Raw genomic sequence first — 19,140 nt, 5'->3', positions numbered from 1 at the left:
GAGGCCGGTAATGAATCTGGACCAAAGCGGTGGCAGTGTCCAGAGGTGCCCGGGAAGAAGCGATTCCAGCCGCCGACCCCGCTGGCTCCTGGCGAGGAGCAGCGCCTTTCTGCTCTGCACAGGGAGGTGGGCAACAGAGATCCTCCTGCCCACAGGCAGCCAGGCAGCTTGTGGCTCCTGCCACAAGGACTGGCCACCACTGGCATGGAACATACATGGCCTCTTCTCGGGCTTCTGCCTTACCCCACTAGGACAGCCAAGGGAACCCTGAGCAAGTGCTTTCCTCTGCTCTGGAAACACAGGGACTCCAGTGCTGAGGTGCTTATACAAAACTTTCCTTAGGCATAAACGACCAGGAGGCCAAGGGGGGGGGGGGGGGGTGTGTGTGTCACATTTTGTTACTTTGTAAAATACCAGATATACTTCAACCTGCATCCTCCAGCAGTGGCTTTCACAGAGCTTTCAAAATGTTCCTACTCGTGTTACAAAGTCATCCCATGGAGTCAGGAGTTCAAGCTCCACACCAACAGGAGAAGGGGATGTCAAGGTCACAGGCACCTTCAAGCGCTCACCACAGTGGCTCAGTGTTGAGACCATGAGCGTGTTTGACAGGATTCAGAATCTTTGGAGTAGAGGCCCAGGAGACAGCATAAAAGCTTGGACTGGACACCCTGACTGCAGCCTCAAGGGATGCCAGGTTCCTGCTTGATGAGTGAGTCAGAAAGAGATTTGCTAAGTTGCCCTAAGGGGCTGGAGGTCTGAGGTGAGTGAGAGCTGGAAGGAGGCCTCTGGGAAGAGACTGCAGGCTCCAGCCAGTCCCCAGGGAACTCTGTGTGGCTCCAGTAGCTGACACAGCTGTCCAGAGCCCATGGTCAGAGGCTTCAGAGGCACAGAGTGAGGACCAGCCCTGCTCCCTGTCCCAGCGGGACTTCATAACTGTGTTTGCAGGGAACTACTGGCAGGTGGACAAACAAGGCAGAGCAACAGGCATGGCCAGGCGAGCACACAGATCAGACACGTGTTCACATGGAATCAGCCCCTCTCATGCCTACCTCCATCTGCCTTCCCATGCTTGCTCCAGGCTAAACTGCCTTGATCTTTCCCTTTCCCTGTCTCTGCTGCTTCTCCTAAGCGTCCCATGTCCTGCGCTATCCAGAAAAAATTTTCCACTTCATCCCATAAGGGGTTTGATCCCCTTGTATGCAAAAACACCCCTGAGTTTATAAGATGATCCTATCTTCTCAGCGTTCTGGAGGGTGTCCTCCCCAGACAAAGGGGCTGAGCAGCATACCTGAATGGATGGGGAGTAGATGTCTGTGATGAAGAGGATTGTGCTGGATGTCCTCCTGCCAGCGGACAGAGCAGCGCTATGTTCACATGGGATTGGCCCCTCTCATCCCTTCCTCCATCTGCCTTCCCATGCTTACTCCAGGCCAAACTGCCTTGATCTTTCCCTTTCTTTGTCTCTCCTCTTTCCCCTAAAACATCCCATGTCTTGCAAAATCCCCAAATACTTTTCCACTACCTCCCGTAAGGAGTCCGATGCCCTTGTATGAAAAAACACCCCTGAGTTTCTCTTCTCACCCTTCTGGGAGGTGTCATCTGCAGACAAGGAGTCAATTCTGTTACCTGAAGGGGTGGGGAGTAGATGTCTGTGTAGCGTAATGGTGTGTCTGGATGTGTGTGGGATGTTTACAGCAGGTGCTCTTTCCAGAGACATTGAAAAGGGAGAGAAACCCCCTGTGGGTAGAGGGAGTCAGACTCCTGATTCCAGGTGCCTTTGGCTGTTCCTTGTTCTACCTCCTTTCACACACTACCGAGGGACAAGGGACAGGGCCTGCAGAGAGGCCTGTCTCCAACCCCGAGAGAGGTGCGTGCAGGCCCCTGTCTCTGGCTGGGTGCTGGACGGCAGGAGAAGTTCACCATGGACACTCGTCCCTTGCTGGGGGCTGGTTGGGCTCGTTGTGATCTCCAAGAGGAACAAAAAGCAGGAAAACAGCCTGCAGCCTCCTACTGCCTGACAGCAGACTGCTTGATTTCTTTCTTTGAGCTCCTACAGGAATTTTCAGGTGCCCGGGACCCTTTAGCAATGAGATCTGGAGCTGAGAGGCAGCGCTTCCACAGCAGGGTACGTCTGCCTGAGAGGATGCTCAAGCACCTTCTGACTTGGAGGGCTGTGGGAAGTCCAGCTGTGGCCTGACTGCCCAAACCTGATCCTCCCAATGCTGAAAAACCTCCCTTTAACCCTTGCAAACCTGGAACACAGTAAGGGTTGCAGTTTGGTGTCTTTCCTTGGGCTGAGCACTTCAACAACTTTAATTAGTCTCCCCACAGAGCCTCCTCATGGCAGAGGTGTGGAGTCCCAAGCACGCCTGAATCAGAAGAGTCTCTTCTTCATTCCCTCTCATCACCTATTTACACACATTGCCAGGATCCCCCATTACCCTTCTCTTCCCCAGACTCAACACTGCCAGCCCTCTCAGACGATCCTCACAGGAAAGATGCTCCAGTCCCTGCACCATTTTGCTGCGCTCGCTCTGACATCTTTCTCGTACTGGGGAGCCCAGAACTGCACCCAGCACTCCAGATGTGGCCTTGCCAGTGCCACGTAGAGAGGACGGATCAGGTCCCTTGTCCTGCTGGCGACACTCCTCCTACTGCAGCCCAGGGATGCTGTTGGCCTTCCCTGCCACGAGGGTGCATTGCCTCAGCAGACTCAGGAACATCCCTGAGCTGCTGAAACGGAGTGGGACACACAGTGAGTACTCAGGAGAAGTGTCCCAGCTGCTTGTCCAGCTCTTACTCTGCCCTCAGCGTCCACCAGTGACTACTGTTGGAGAAGGAGGCTCTTGGTAGGAGACATGACTGCTCCTGTGGCTTTACCTCCTAGCCAAAGAAGCCAAAGGAGGGTAAATATCTTCCTAGGCCTGCATCTGGGGATCAGTGAAAGTCTGTTCTGGAAAGCAAAGATGTGGCCCTGGAGAGGAGAAGCTGTGGGGAAAGCTGACAAAAGCAGCCATGGTGGCAGCCCAACATGTTCTAATTAATGCAGGGATGTCACCTCAGTAGGCCACGACAGCAGCTGTTGGCAGTAAGACCTTCAGAGGTGACGAAGAAAGTTCAGGCTTTGTGGAAGAGAGTTGGTTGGGAATATGTCCAGAGGAGAGATGGGCAGAGGGAAAGGGAAGGAGGAAAGAAAGTGAGGCACCTGGAGAAAAGTGTCTCTATGAGGTGGATGAGAAGCCCCATTCCCACCTGGATGGGGCAAGAAAGCTATAGTTTGGAATTCAGGTGTGTCCCTGTGCTGGGCTTTACACAAAGATCTGTGAGAGGATCTTGCAGGAAACACAGGACAGGCGGGAGGGCAAACAGTAAATAAGTTGGAATATGGGGGCACAAACTATCTCTTTCCACACATTTTAAGTGACCTGAGTTCTTTTGCACACCCACTTTACATCTGAAACTGATTGCTCATTTGTCCAATCTTTCCCTTTTCCTTCATGTTTGTAACTTCTCAGGTGTTCTGAAAAGTGAGTGCCATGACAGCATGGCTGCAGGTGTTGCAGGGAGACACTTCAAAGACTGAGCTCAACATGGGGTTTCCCCCCAGAGCCTAGACTCAAGAGCCCCAGTTTCCTCTGGGGACAGGAGCCTTTCAGTGTCTTCAGGAACTCAGACACATGAGCAAGTTCAGCAGAGGCCACTGTCAGGGCATGTTGAAGGTGAGAGGTGCTGGTTCTCTAAGGCTGTCAGATCAAGTCCCTTTGCCTTTCAAAGGGAAGAAGAAGTAAAAGGACAAGTGATAAAGAAAGCACACACTGACACCAATCTCTAAGGAAGTGATAAGGGAGACAAGGAGGGAGATCAGAGCTCTGCAGCCACTAACTGATGGGCCATTAGGAAACTGCAGGTGTAGCTTTGAAGTGGGTCAGGCTGAGCTTTGTAAGTGACAAGAAGTGACAGGAAGAACATGAGGATTAGGGATGGCTGAGAGGGGGCCTGCAGGACTAGGCAACACTTATTAAGGCATGCTTGGGGAAGGGTCAGAAGTGGGGGCAAAGAGGGGACTGGGGAGGAGCAAGCAGAGGCCATAGAGAGGAGGAAGGATAAAAGGAGTCATCTGCACCTAAGCAGGGGCTGGTCAGTGCAGTTGTTGGGATGAGCCCTGTGCCTGACCTCTACAGTCCCCCCTGCCTTCTTATTAAACCCTTTCTTAACCAGCCTTCTGTGTAACTTCCCACATGTGAGTGCCAGTAACTGGAGCGACTGGTGTGAAAGAGAGATGTGGGTACCAGTAATGGGGCGAATAACCAATGGCCACAGGGATTGTAGGCCTGAGTGCCAGCCACTGGATGGCCCGGGGCGTGCGTGCAGCAAGATCTAAGTTCCAGTAACTGGAGAAGAGGCCTCTGGTCACAGGGCCTGGCAGTTTCTGTGCCAGCAGCTGGAGGGACTGGGGTGTAAGCAAGGTCTGGGTGCCAGCAACTGGAGAGGGAAAAACCTATCACAGGCTGATATTACCAAGCCATGGCAATGTCTGAGGGATTCAAGAGTGTGGAGGTGATTGTGAGCTGAGTGGATGTTTGCATGCATCCATTTCCTAGTGAACATCAGGCTGCCCTAGCCAGAGAGAAGCAGGAGACCCAGGTGCTGGGTAAGAGGGCCCAGACTCCGGGCAGGACTATTAGATGGGCTGAGGGCCCATGTTGATATTTGAGGGATGCACAAATGTGGGTGTGCTTGTGACTGCGGGGGGGGTGGGGGTGGGGGGTGTTTTCACTAGGGAACTGTGTGTCACAGGCATACTGGAGACAGTCAGGTGAAGGACCACTCTGGATGATGAGAGACTGGAGCATCTCTCCTATGAAGAAAGGCTCAGAGACCTGGGAATGTTCAGCACAGAGAAGTCTCAGGGGAGATCTCGTCAATGTGTACAAATATCTGAAGGGAGGGTGTGAAGAAGGCTGAGCCAGGCTCTTCTGCATGGTGTCCAGTGACAGGACAAGAGGCAATGGGCACAGAGTGAATTGCAGAAGATTTTGTTGGAACATCAGAAAACCCTTTTTCACAGTGAGGGTGGGGAAGTACTGGCACAGGATGCCCAGAGAGGCTGTGGAGTCTCCATCCTTGGAGGCATTCAGAAGCGATCTGGACATTGTCCAGGACATGTTGTGAGCAGAGACAGAAGCATCAAGGCAGGAGAGACTCCCAGGGATGTGGTCCTGGGGTCAGCAAGGATGGTTGCATGTTGAGGATTATGGCTGAATTTCTCCTCTGAGTAGAAATGCAGAAATCCTCATCTTTCTCTACATGGGTACAGAGTGCACAGGGCCCCCTGTTGTGGAAATGTTCAGAATGTCATTGGCTGAGGGAGCCATGGGTGTTGCTGCTGGAGGAGGGAGAAACCCAGAAGGAGAGGCACAGGAAGAACAGATCATTTCTCTTCCCCACTTCTTCCTTTGCTCCCCCAACAGAGTCGTTTCCGGCAGCTCTGTTATCTTGGGGCTGGGAGACAGTTTTCTGACTCCCTCTCACTCAGCAGACAGGTGGGTTGGACTCGGCATGCACCTCAGATATCTCGTCCTCACGGCCTTCCTGGGGCAACTGCTGGGTAAGTCCTGGCTTCCTATAAGCGCATACTACTTCTTCCCCTGTGGAAGCCCTCGCCAGCCTTATCAGGTCCATGCATGGAAATGCTCTTGAATAACAGGAAAATGCTGGGAAATGTCAGCTCACATTTGTGGGTTTGCACTGGTTTTCTCAAGATGCTCTGCCTGTTGGAAAGGAGAGAGGAGAGATACCTCAGACCCCTTCTCCGTCTTTTCTCTTGCCTTCAGTCCATCTCCCTCTGCCTCTCTCTTGTGATCCAGCAGCTGTCACCATAGATCTCAGCTTTCCCTGCAGACTCAAATTTCTCCCATTCCAACACAAATTAGCAGATCCTGTCAAAGCTGTCACAGGGACATTAAATGTGCTGCATGGCTGTGCTCCCTTGCTGGCTGCCATGGCTTCCAGTTTCCTCCTGGTTCGCAATGCAGCCAGGGCTCCCTCGTTCCAACATTCAGCTCAGCAGTGCATGGACTCAGGGAGCTAGGAGCCCTCTGAGATGACAGGGAGGGGGAAGCAGGATGAATCTTTTTGCCATAGCTCCCTGGGCTCCTCAACCTGCTGGAGGGGTGCTGGTCCCAGCACGCAATGATCAGGCATTGGCAGGCAGTCCCCTGCTCCTCTGGGCAGTCAGAGAGCAGGGGGGAGAAGCAGGGACATAGCACAGCTCTCCTCAGGATCCACGCTGAGCTGAGAGCTCCAAACTCCTGTGCAAAACTACTCTCCACCTGGCTGTCCCCAGGCCTCAGGAATTTCCTGCAGGGCAAAGGACAGGGAGCCTTCTCTAATCGGGTTTTGATCCACTCCTGGTTTGCTTCCCAGAGCCTTTCCCTGCAGAGCTGCTGACCTTCACTTTCTTCCAGGCACCATGGGGCAGACCTACGTCACCCAGCAATCACGGCAAAGCAGAGAGACACCTTCCAAACAGCCTGCGCATACCAGACCTCAAACTTTCAGAGCTTGCTCTGGTACCAGCAGAAGAAAGGCCAAGCTCCCCAGCTGGGCTCATATCACTCAGCAGCTGGCCCCAAGCTGAGTGGCCATCTCACCACGTTGCTGAACACCACAAGGAAATACAGCCTCCTGCAGCTGGAGGAAGTCAAGGTCTCTGACAGTGCCTTGTACCTCTGTGCTGTGCAAGACACCATGGTGCAGGGAGCTTCCTTGGCAGTGCAACAAGCCAGGGGAGGGAGGGCATGTGTCTGTGCAAGGCTGAGCGTGGGGCAAGGGGCCCTCAGCTCTCGCCTGGCAGTGCTGCTTCCCCTGTACACCCAGAGCTCTGCAGAACAAGGTCCTGTGGTGTAATGTTTTCATTCCATTCCAGACATCAGTCTATGCAGACAGGGTCTTAAATATTCCCATGCCACACTAAATGAAGGCACTGTCTTATTGCCAATGCGTGGGAAGCTCCACTGTCTGGTAAAGTGCAAGCAGCACACACAGGAGCCATTGCATTTACATACTAGCAATTTGTTCTCCTTGACCACAGTCACATCTGTCCTCCCTGACAACAACTGGGTTTGTCTAGTCTCGAGATGGAGACACCTTAAAACTGGCTCCATTGTGGTTTTTCCCTTTTGAACTTCAGCCATGGCAGTTCAGAAGGAAAATGTCCTTTTTCCTTCTCCCATCTATTTTGTATGACAATAAACCAAAACAAATGCAGACAAAGGAAAGCTCGGCCCAAGCAGCTCCCAACATGGGGCATCCATGGGCCCTCATTCCCCTGTTCTCTCTGGGGAGACAGCCCCAGCCTCAGCCTTCTATCAGCAGGTGTCTCGTCTTTCCAAGGAATCTCTGGGGACATTAAACATTCCAGTGGGAGCAGGTTGTTCTTTCCTGCCCATCTGGTATGATGAACTGGCACGTTTGGTACCACGTGTCCTGTGTCTGCTCAGTCCCAAATGAACAAACTGTGCCTGGAGCACCGCTCTGTGCCCCTCATGGGTTCTTCTGTCCTTTCTTCCCTGGGCACAGAAGTGGCTCCTCAAGGGAAACATCTGCATGAACAGCAACTGCTGCAGAAACTCCCCATGCAGGGACAGGCACTGTCCCTCACTCTGCTGGGTGGGGGGGACACGCAGCACAGCCCTCTGCTTTACAGACAGCCCCTCTCCAACCGTCATGTAGTCACATGTGTCACCTCTCAATGCCTGTGATAGCCAGGGCCCCGGACCCTGTCCCCTGGGCCTACCCTTGGGGACAGACTGTCAGGGGAGGCTCTCTGCCTGCTATAGACCGCCTGCTCAAGAAGAGGAGGCAGGTGAAACCTTCTTCAGGAAGCTGGGGAAAGCTTCACAGTCACAGGCCCTGGTACCCATGGGTGAATTTTATCACCTCAGTGACTGCTGCAGGAGCAAAATGGCTGGGCGCAAGCAAACCAGGACACGTCTGGAGTCTATGGAAGACAATTTTTGATGCAGGCAATCCATGAACAGACTACAAGAGAGGCTCTGTTGGATCTGCTACTCACAAATGAGGAAGAACTGTTGGATGATGTAGAGTTCAAGGGCAGTGTTCCCTGCAGTGACCAGGAGACTGTGGAGCTTAAGATCCTTAGAGGACTGACCAAGACAAACAGAACTACTACTGCCCCCGACTTCACAAGAGCACATCTTAACCTCAGCAGGGGCCTGCTTGGCAGGATGCCATGGGAAACTGCCCTGGAGTGCAGAGGGTCCCAGGAGAGCAGGCTAACCTTCAAGGACAGCCTCCTCAGAGCACAAAGATGGTCCTCTGCAATGTGGAGAAAAAAAGACAGCTTAACCCCTTCTGCATTAGGACCTTCTTGCCCTCCATGCCAGATCATTCCTTGGTCACAAATTACCACTGCTGAACAGTTACAGTTTGAATTTCCCCTTCAATGCACACACAAATTCACACACACAGGCACAACCGTACATGTGAGCTTACATGCACCCAAAGAGCAACTCATACGTGTGCACTTATAAAGAGGTGTGTGCACGCACGTTACCAAAGGATCCCATGTGCATACCAACATGCACAGCCACCCCTATACCAACATGTACGCACAGATATTCAAACACACGTGCTTACACATATGCATGCTCCTGCACGCATGCATTTGCATAGAGATATACATGCGTGCTCCTCTACACAGATATACACACACAAAAGCACACAGCTACACGCACCTACGCCCACACAATTACGTCTGTGCAGACCAGTCAAACACATTCATGCTCTCCTGCACGAAGGCACGTGCATGTGCTAAAACACATACACACTCATGGACACAATTGCCCAAAAACACACACGCATGCACACACAGAGAGAACATTTATGCACACCCACGTTTGCATGTGTATTGCCACAGGCACACACATGTACACGTGAATGCACACATGAGCACAGCCAGAAGAACACGTACGTGAGCGCGATCATGCACACACACTACTGAGAACCAGGACTCCTGACACCAGCTCTCAGCCCCTCTAGATGACTCTTGGCAAGTACTTCAGACCCTACAGTTAAGGCAACGAATCAGTCACTGGCCAGCCCCATCAGCTTTCATGAGCTCAAGGGTTTAACAGTGGTTCAATCAGCTATTTTTCCACTGTAAGACGGAGAGAAACCATAGCAGAGGCAAAGCTGTCATGGCCTTTCCAGACGTTGAGCCTCTCCATGTCTCATGGAATCATCGAATGCTTTGGATTGGAAGGGACCTTTACAGGCCATCTAGTCCAACCCCCCTGCAAGAGCAGGGACATCTTTAGCTAGATCAGGTTGCTCAGAGCCCTGTCCAACCTGACCTGGAATGTTTCCAGGGATGGGGCCTCCACTACCTCTCTGGGCAACTTGTTCCAGTGCCTCACCACCCTCATTGTAAAAAATTTCTTTCTTAAATCCAGTCTAAATCTGCCCTTCCTTAGTTTAAAACCATTACTCCTTGTCCTGTCACAACAGGCCTTGCTAAAATGTCTGTCCCTGTCTTTCCTATAGGCCCCCTTTAAGTACTGGAAGGCTTCTATAAGGTCTCCCGGCAACCTTCTCTTCTCCAGGCTGAACAACCCCAACTCTCTCAGCCTGTCCTCGTAGGAGAGGTGCTCCAGCCCTCGGATCATTTTTGTGGCCCTCCTCTGGACCCGCTCCAACAGCTCCATGTCCTTCTTGTGCTGAGGGCTCCAGAGCTGGACGCAGTACTCCAGCTGTGGTCTCACCAGAGCAGAGTAGAGTGGCAGAATCCCCTCCCTCCACCTGCTGGCCATTCTTCTTTTGATGCAGCCCAGGATACCCTTGGCCTTCTGGGCTGCGAGCACACATTGTCGGCTCACGTCCAGCTTTTCATCCATCAGTACCCCCAAGTCCTTCTCCACAGGGCTGCTCTCGATCACATCATCCCCCAGCCTGATTGAAACCGAGGAAACCGACGCAGGTGTAGGACCCTGCATTTGGCCTTGTTGAACCTCATGAAGTTCACACAGGCCCACTTCTCCAGCTTGTCCAGGTCCCTCTGGATGACATCCCGTCCTTCTGGCGTGTCAGCTGCACCACTCAGCTTGGTGTCATCTGCAAACTTGCTGAGCGTGCACTCCATCTCTCTGTCAATGCCATTGATGAAAATATTGGACAGCACCGGTCTCAGCACGGACCCCTGAGGGACAACACTCGTCACTGATCTCCATCTGGACATTGAGCCATTGACTGCTACCCTCTGCGTGTGACCATCCAACCAATTCCTTATCCACTGAACAGTCCACCCATCAAATCCATATCTCTCCAATTTAGAGGGAAGGATGTTGTGGGGGACCGTGTCAAAGGCCTTACAGGAGTCCAGATAGATGACATCCGTAGCTCTTCCCTTGTCCACTGATGTGGTAACTCCCTCGTAGAAAGCCACTAGGTTGGTCAGGGAGGACTTGCCCTTGGTGCAGCCATGCTGGCTGTCTCAAATTACCTCCCTGTCCTCCATGTGCTCTAGCATAGCTTCTAGGAGGATCCATTCCATGATCTTCCAGGCACAGAGGTGAGGCTGACAGGTCGGTAGTTCCCTGGGTCCTCCTTTCTACCCTTTTTAAAGATGGGCACAATGTTTCCCTTCTTCCAGTCACCAGGGACTTCACCGGACTGCCATGACTTTTCAAATATCACGGAGAGTGGCTTGGCAGCTACATCAGCCAATTCCCTCAGGACTCTGCGATGCATCTCGTCAGGTCCCATAGACTTATGTATGTTCAGGTTCCTCAGTAGGTCAGGAACCTGATCTTCCTTTTCAGTGGGAGGGGCTTTACCCCCCTGGTCCTCAACATGTTGTCCATTGACTGGCGAGGGGTGAGGAGAGCAGTTGCCAGAGAAGACTGAAGCAAAAAAGTTGTTGAGTACCTCAGCCTTCTCCTCGTCTGGTGATACTAGGTCACCATTCTTGTTCATCAGTGGAGGTACGCTTTCTTTAACTTTCCTTTTCTGGTTGATACACCTGTAGAAGCCCTTCTTGTTATTCTTTGCATCCCTTGCCAAGTTCAGCTCCAGCTGCGCCTTGGCCTTCCTGACCCCATCCCTACACAAGCTGGCAGCGTCCCTATACTCTTCCCAGGATACTCCTCCCTGCTTCCACTGCCTGTGCAGTTCCCTCTTGCTCTTTAGTCTCAAGTCTGTGTGTGGAGGATAACATAAAATCTAGAGAACATCCCCATTGCCGCAGCCAACCAAAGAATTCCCAAATTGCAAGTAAAAGACAAAAAATCCTGCAGCTCCCACCTGACCTTAGTGATCTCATCAAGGGTGTGGGACCAGCCCCTGCCCTTGCAAAGGGAGCGGTGCCACAGTGACACACTCGGGTGGCAGAGGAAGGTGTGTGTCTGGGACAAGCCAGGCTCCCCTCAGGCTACAGACACTGAGGCTGGGACATCAGAAGTGATGTAGCAGTGAACCTGTCTCTAGACTCACTTTAAGGTAAATACCCTCTCTTCAGAAGCCAGAGAAATGCAGAAGCAACGTTAATTTACAGAGCAGCTGAAAAAATGGTTTGGCTGCCCTGTGAATGTTCATGCATTCTTTTTATTTTTTCCCCAGTTTTAATGGGGAATTTTCCCCCTTTTTTCTTCTTGTGTTTTGCATGCAGGTGCAGGTGGTGTAAATGCCTGTAGTGGAAGGGAGCTGCCTGCAGCCTCCTCTGTCACCTTGAGCTGGCTGAGTTTACCTTGCAGCCAAGGTTCCTATATGCAAAACAGTGTCTGCACAGAATAATACAAGAGTAACAACAGTGCATCTCTGGTTTACCTGGCAAGGTTTTGGTAGTGAAGGGGCTGCAGGGATGGCTTCTGTGAGAAGCTGCCAGAAGCTGCCCCCATGTCAGACAGAGCCAGTTCCGGCTGGCTCCAAGATGGACCTGCCGCTGGCCAAAGCTGAGCCAAGCAGCAACACAGGTAGCACCTCTGTGATAACAGACTTAAGGAAGGGTAAAAAACGGTGTGCAGGAGCTGCAAGAGAGGAGTGAGAAAATGTGAGAGAAACAACGATGCGGACACCAAGGTCAGTGAAGGAAGGAGGAGGAGGACGTGCTCCAGGAGCCAGAGCAGAGATTCCCCTGCAGCCGTGGAGAAGACAACGGTGATGCAACTTGGCCCTTGCAGCCCACGGAGGACCACAATGCAGCAGATATCCACCCTGCAGCCCATGGAGGAGGACCTCATGGCACAGCAGGTGGAGATCCCCTGAAGGAAGTTGCAGCCCGTGGAGAAGCCAAGCTGGAGCAGGCTCCTGACAGAAACTGTGGCCCTTGGAGAGGAGCCCACACAGCAGCAGGTTTTCTAGCAGGACCTGTGGCCACACAGGGGACCCACACTGGAGCAGTCCATTCCTGAAGGACTGCAGCCTGTGGAAAGGACCCATGCTGGAGCAGTTCAAGCAGAACTGCAGCCCACAGGAAGGACCCACATTGGAGAAGCCTGTGAATGAGCAGGGGAAGAGCATGAGGAGGAAGGAGTGGCAGAGATGAAGTGCTATGAACTGACTGCAACCCCCATTCCACGTCCCCCTGCGCTGTTTTTGGGGAGGAAGTAAAAGATTTAGGAATGAAGTTGAGCTTGGGAAGAAGGGAGGGGTGGGGTGAAGTGGTTTTAGTTTTGTTTTCTTTTTCACTATCCTACTCTCTTGCAGTTAGTTGGCAATAAATTAAATTAATTTCCCCAGGTTGAGCCTGTTTTTCCCATGACAGTAATTGGTAAGCAATCTCCCTGTCCTTACCTTGACCCACGAGCTTTTCATCATATTTTTCTTCCCCTGTCCTCTTGATGGAGAGGGAGTGATAGAGCGGCTTGGTGAACACCTGGCAGCCAGTCAAGGTCCATACATCACAGACAAATAAAGCAAAGAGAGCAAGCGTAGAATAGGAGTCATATTACGGCTGGAAGTACCAGAGATGTCCTGTCCCCCTTGTCCCATGCCCTATAAAACAATGATGGTGCAGAGACCACGCAACAGTCCAGTTCCCTGTGTGTTGTAGAAGACAAAGAGGAGCTTTGGTGTGGCTGGACGGCGGGGGCTTCCAGCAGTTCATACTTGTTGCTGCATGGCATGCTGTGAGGGGAAGCAGTCATGTGAGGCTCCACATAATGGTTCTGCATGAGATAAAACAAAGGATTGAATTTCATGGACAACTTGGAAGTGGGGGTGTCTCCTCTAGTACCCTGAATGCAGCCATTAGCTCTGCATGCTGACTGCTGTCCCCACCCATTTTGCTGAGCTGGAGGAAAGGTTGCAGCCTTCCACCATTTTGCTGAGCTGGAGGAAAGGTTGCAGCCTTCCACCACCTCCCTCCCTTAACATATCTGGCTGATCTAGGTCTGTGAACTAGGCACAGCGTGGCTGCTCAGGGCTGGGGTGTTTGTGTGGTGGGGCTTTCTGAGCACAGGCAGTGCTTAACAGCTCCAGGTGAGGGTTGGTCATGTCTGTCAATCCTGTTTGGTCTGTTTTCTCCTGCACTGATTTGGTGGGGACATGGCTTTGCCTGCATGGAAGTATGCTGTTCCCATTTTGCAGTGCTGGATTGTTGTGCTTTTTACGGACTCATTTCTCAGCTGTGCTCTCTCGTAGTGTCCACGACATTTCCCTTGTGCCTCCTCAACATCTTGCTGGGTAGGTGCAGTCAGCAGGTTGTCACCAGCTTAAGGGGACAGCTCACACCTTGGGGACAGGCTGCACTCCTCCTAGTGCTGGGTCACAGGCCTCCTGGGAAGGCAGGGGGCTGTGCCCGTGCCCCTGAGGCAGCACAGCAAACACACATCAGCAGCCTCTGGCTGCTCTGGCAGGTTGACGCTATGGGGAGCAACCACAGTCCCATGCAGATGGCTGTGCCCAAAAGCCGGTAACCTACGGTCCTGTGCCAGGACGCAGCTGCTTGCTTTACAGGCCAGACGGGGTTCTTGACAGGCAGTGTGTCTGCTGGACAACCCCAGCTTCTGACAATGTTTTACTAGTTGGAGGGGTGTCAGCATGCCCCGGGGCAGCCGGTCCTGCTCGGAGACTACAGTCCTGGAGGGAGGGGCCTGCACAATGTGGGGGGCACAATCCTCCCCACTGTGAGCTGAGCAGATATGGAAGGAATATTTTCCCCCACTGGATATTAAAAGTCTTTCCTGCTAACAGATCGTGGCCTGTGATGTATTGGGGCACTCTTGGAGCCCACCCCAAGCTGTAAGCGGTGAGTACTCTCCTGGGTGCAAGATTAGAAAGTCTTTTTGGGACAACTCTTCTGCCCCTCCCTCACCCTGGTTTTGTTAGCATTCATCACTTTATTCTGGGGGTAATGGGGCAGATTTCCATGAATTAGGGTTACCTCTGCCCTGGTATCTAGCAGAGCCATAACCCATTGCTTATGACGCTGGCTCCACAGTGTTACAAGCAGAACACAAGGGCTATGTTCATTCCTGCCCATGCCCGTCCCTGTCCCCATCCCTGTCCTCATGCTGAAGACGGGACATCCCTTCCCTGGGCTTGTTTGAAGGGAAGGGGGGATGCCAGCCTGTGTGCCCCCTGCTCCATGCCCCTACCCCGCCATTTGCTGCCCAGATCCCTTTGAGCTGCTGCACCTGCATCTCACGTGAGCCCAGTGTTTCAGCTCCAATCATCCCCATGTCCACTTCAAGAAAGTTAGTAACAACCACGAGTTCAGCACAAGTTTTCCTTGCCTTTTCCCTGCTCTACCCTCTGCTTCTTGAAACAAGTTAATACTTCAGGTGGGCTGGGACATTCAGCTAATTCCTCCTCACTTTCTCAATTCACCAGGAAAACCACCTGGGCCAAGTGTCTTGTGACAGCCCCCTCACAGCTGTGCGCAGGGCCAGCCAGGCATTCAGTCTATCTCTTCTTCACTATCCTTTCTCTACAAAGGCGTTTCCCACTGGGACCTGCCGACTACACCAAAATGTCTTGCACCGGGAGCTGCTGGTTTGTTTTGATTCCTGTAAGAAAGGCACTCACGCTCTGTAAAGTATCGTTTAAAATGCCATTTCTTCACCTAAGACTATGAAGAAAGAGAAGGCAATATAGATGATCCTGTGTCCTTCAGATGGTAGGAGTCCTAAGGTATATCCTGTCAAATAGGCGGCTACAGTCAGGGCACAGCGTGCCACGCAGCTCCTGCCCAAGAAAGGGTTACCGGGTTTTGGTCAGTCACGCTTTTAGAGGATTTTCATAAAATATAACAGCTCTAGTCATCATTTCTGCTGTGAAACAGAAAGATGTTCACGTGAGAACCTCTTGCCGCACTTTTAGATACAGGCAAGGACACCCAGGTACTGTAATCACTGACACCGAGCAGGAGCTGAGGTACCTTCTGCTTATTTCGAGGTTTAGTGTGGTAGGGTTAGGAAGTCCAACTGCGCTGCTGTTGATGATGGTTATTAATGGTATGATGAGGGAAAAAGGATTTCAGACATGCAAGTGAAATGCCCTTATAAAGCTTGTGGCCTTCAGGCATTCTGAGATATGCTTTATGAGCCATAATTCCCTGTGGGTGGAGGACATTGGTGTGGGAATTTCCATTCTTCCACTTGTACACTTCTGTCAAGACACCTAGATTTTCATGCACAAAATAAGGTATGAGACTATAGTAGTTACCGAGAGACATTTTCACCGATCAGAAGGGATGAGATTTCCATGTCAAAGAATCCTCTCCCCCCACAATGGCAGCCAATTCCTGAGCACAAACTCTCTGCGGGGACCAATGAAGCAGTCAAGAGCTCTACACCTGCCTGCAGCTCTCTTGGGAAGTGCACCCAGTTCCCTCGTCCTTACTGATCTTCACATTCACCTGCACGCTCTGTATCAGAGCAATTTCCTTTCCCTCAGAAATACACCGTTTCACTGTCCCCATTTCTGTGCTGACTGCTCTCAGCTCCCACACACTTAGCTCCAATTCCCAGCCTCAACGCATTCAGTGGCACGAGTGACGTTTCCCTGCTACTCCTGCAAATGCATGCTGGCCATGACCCCTAGATTGGGTGGTGGAGGGGAGAGGAAGGTGGAGTAGCAGCTGTGGGCCATCCCAAAAGCTGTTCCCTGCTTTACCACTCCTGCCATTCTGCAAAGCAAATCATCTTCTGCATCCCCACATCTACCTCCTGCCACCTCAGCAAAGCTCTGGCCATAGCAAGAGGAACACCCTTCCTCAAGAGCTCATGGGGCTGCTGACCCCTCAGGGCCTCCTCCCTCTCTGGACATTTGTGGGCAGAGACACAGCAAGGCAAGGGCTGATGGTCACTTGCAGCAGAGCAGCCAGGGATGTCTTCCTCAGCTCTAAGGGATGGTGCCCAAAAGAGGAGCCACTGCAGGCTGTCCCAACCTCCCATTCTTCTGTGAATGGAGAAGGGTCTCCTTCTGCCCTCACCCCTTTCCACCCCAGAGCAACACCCTTCTCCTTTGGGAGACACTTTGGGAAGTGTCCACAGACGGAAGGACCACATGGACTGAAAAGCCAGGCTTGAATGCAGCAGAACATTAATGAATACAAAGAGAGAAAGAAAGTCACTCCAAGTGGAGGACAGCAGTGCAGGGAGCCCCAGAGGCAACTGAGAGTCTGCAGTCCTTGGCTGTGGAGAAGTTTCTACGTGATGTATGTGTGCCTGCCCCATAGAGGGAGAAGAGACAGATGGTCCCTACCAGGCTGGCCTCGGTGGGACCTTGTTGCCAATGGGAACGGAAGCAAACAAAGAAAAGGAAGAGAAAGGCAAAGCCATTCATCTATAGTGAAAACCATCCAAACTCTCGATCCTCTGCCCAGCACCATGTTCTGAGTTCCTCAAGGTGTCTCCCTGGGGCTTTCCCAGCATCTTTAGCAGGGGAGACACCTTCTGCCATAGTAGCAGCTGGAAATGCCAGGGAGGTCACAGCACCCAGAGGTGATGGGCACTCCATCACAGCTGAGGATGTTGCCAACAGCAGCAGAGGTGGACGATCCCACAACGGTGTTCTGTGGGAAGGACCTGAGGATGGGGCCGGGCAGGTCACACCACCATGGGAGAGGGCTGGATGACAACGGTGGAGTTGTGGCACTGCCTGACACAGGGCTCATTGCAGCTGTTGGCCAGCGGGGTCGGGCCACAGGGCTGGCATGGCAGGCATTGGTCATAACACGACATGTCTCTGCGCTGGAGATGCACCTGGGAGAGAGGGCAGGGAGGAAGCAGAGCACAAAGATGGGTGAGGAGCAGCCTGGTTACACAATCACAAAGGAGCCAAGGCCACTACTGAGCAGGGAGCTGGAAGCTGTGCCAGGAGCCACACGGTCTTTGTCGCCCTATAAACAGCAGCCTGACCCAAGGAGGCTTCCTCCTATTTCATAAAACAGAAGCCCACTCAGCCACGTCCCAGCGTCTCTCTAAGCAGACCTTCTCCCCGCTTCCCTCTATCAAGACAAGATGCTCCAAACCCCAACACAAGGCAGAGCCAGTATCAGCTGAGAGGTCCACTGAGGAGAGATCTCATTTTGGAAGAGGAGGAGAAGAGGCTTCAGACTCAGCTGGTTCCAAAGGAGAAGGAGGCAAGAGAAGAAGATGAGAGACCAGGGACTTGGGCTGCCTTTTATACCTGCCCTTCATTGCCGCAGGCCCAGAGCCACCCTTTGCAGATATAACAGTTTTCTGACAAGTTCATCTTGAATCCAAACCCTCGCAATTAATGATATGGGCTGTGCTTTGATTTTCTGCACTGCTGCCTTTTCATTTCCAGGTTTGTGCCATGCCCATTCCCCAAAGAAGGCTGCTTCTGAGTACTGGGATGAAAGGCCCCAGCATTTGTAGCACAGGAATGCAGCAGTGCAGGCAGAAGACTCAGCTCAAGTGCTGGACAGGTCCAGAGCAGGCAACTGACATCAGCCTGGGTCACTCTGGTGGGGCTGTTTGAAGTGTTGTTCTCAGGAAGAAGCTCCAGCATTCCTCAGCTGGACGCCATGGGCTCCCATGCATTAGGACGTGCCATGTCCTTGTCTTTCCCTCCCTCCTCAGCTCACCACGATGGTCACTTCTTGTTGCCTCCCCAGGTGTGGGCATTGTGCTCCTAGGTTTTGACCCCATCCTGCCTAGCACTGCCCAGTCCCCAGGGGTCTTCAGCAGAGTCCATGGTTCATGGTGTTCCCATGTGTGTTCTTGTCTTGTGCATACTTGTAAGCAGCCAGGATTGTGTGGATGCATGTTGGAGCACAAATTTGTGTATAATTGCAAGCCCGTGTGCATGAGCCTCTGTGTGTTTTTGTATCCTTGAGTGCCCGTCATTAGGAGGTAATGTGCTGTTCATGGCAGAGGCACTCTCCACTGCTCTGTCCATGAGCACCACAGAGCAGCAGATTCCCAGGGTCACGAGGAGGCTGAGTGCAGCTGAGCACCAGCCTGCTAGAGACCTGTCCACGGAAGAGGCCCTGAAATGCAGCCCCTGCTTCCTGAGCCCTCCTTTTCCTGCCCCTCCAAAGCTCACACTCTGCTGCTGCCAATTTCAGGCCCCAACAAGGGTGGTTTCACTCCAGTTTGGATCCTGAGTTTAATTCAGTGTAACAATCTTGGGAGTACCTCAGCATGGCTGGCAGTCTCCCCTCCCTGCCTCTCCAGGCCAGGACACAGCTGCTCTCTCCAGTGATAGAGAGTTCAAAAGAATGGGAATTGTTTTATGGACAAGGAGAAAGGCTGAGGAACCCTGCCAACCATGTGCTGGCCATCCCTGAGTGGATCTGCTTCCAATGCAGTGTTGGTGGTGTCTCGGGTGGGGCACAGCCCTCTCTCACATCCATGTCAATGCCTAATGTACTTGTGCAGTTCATTGACCCGGTACCGCATCAGGCAAGGGCTGAGACCTTGAATCAAGCAGGTACTGAATTACATTAACATGAAGCCTAGTATTGCTGTGCTGTGAGTGGAAGGACAGACCCTGTGGCTTGCACAGGAAAGCCAAAGAAATGGTGACTGCCTTGGACTACAGATGACAAGGCCCTTCATGTCCCACACTGGAATCTAAGTCTGAGTGCTCAGCAACTACACCTGGGAGGGAAGGGACATTGGATTCAAGACTGCAAAGCCAGCTGCT

General features: G+C 52.4%; 1 pseudogene; it reads right to left on the bottom strand.

Moving 5' to 3' along the window:
- Window positions 1-16,900: 16,900 nt before the first annotated feature.
- On the bottom strand, window positions 16,901-17,721 carry LOC142419842 (feather keratin Cos2-3-like; annotated as a pseudogene).
- Between the last annotated feature and the right edge of the window lie 1,419 nt (window positions 17,722-19,140).

The sequence above is a fragment of the Mycteria americana genome, chromosome 22, assembly GCF_035582795.1.
Source record: "Mycteria americana isolate JAX WOST 10 ecotype Jacksonville Zoo and Gardens chromosome 22, USCA_MyAme_1.0, whole genome shotgun sequence".
NCBI lineage: Eukaryota > Metazoa > Chordata > Aves > Ciconiiformes > Ciconiidae > Mycteria > Mycteria americana.
Note: the sequence above shows the minus strand (reverse complement) of the source record. Positions and strands in the feature narration are given on the sequence as shown.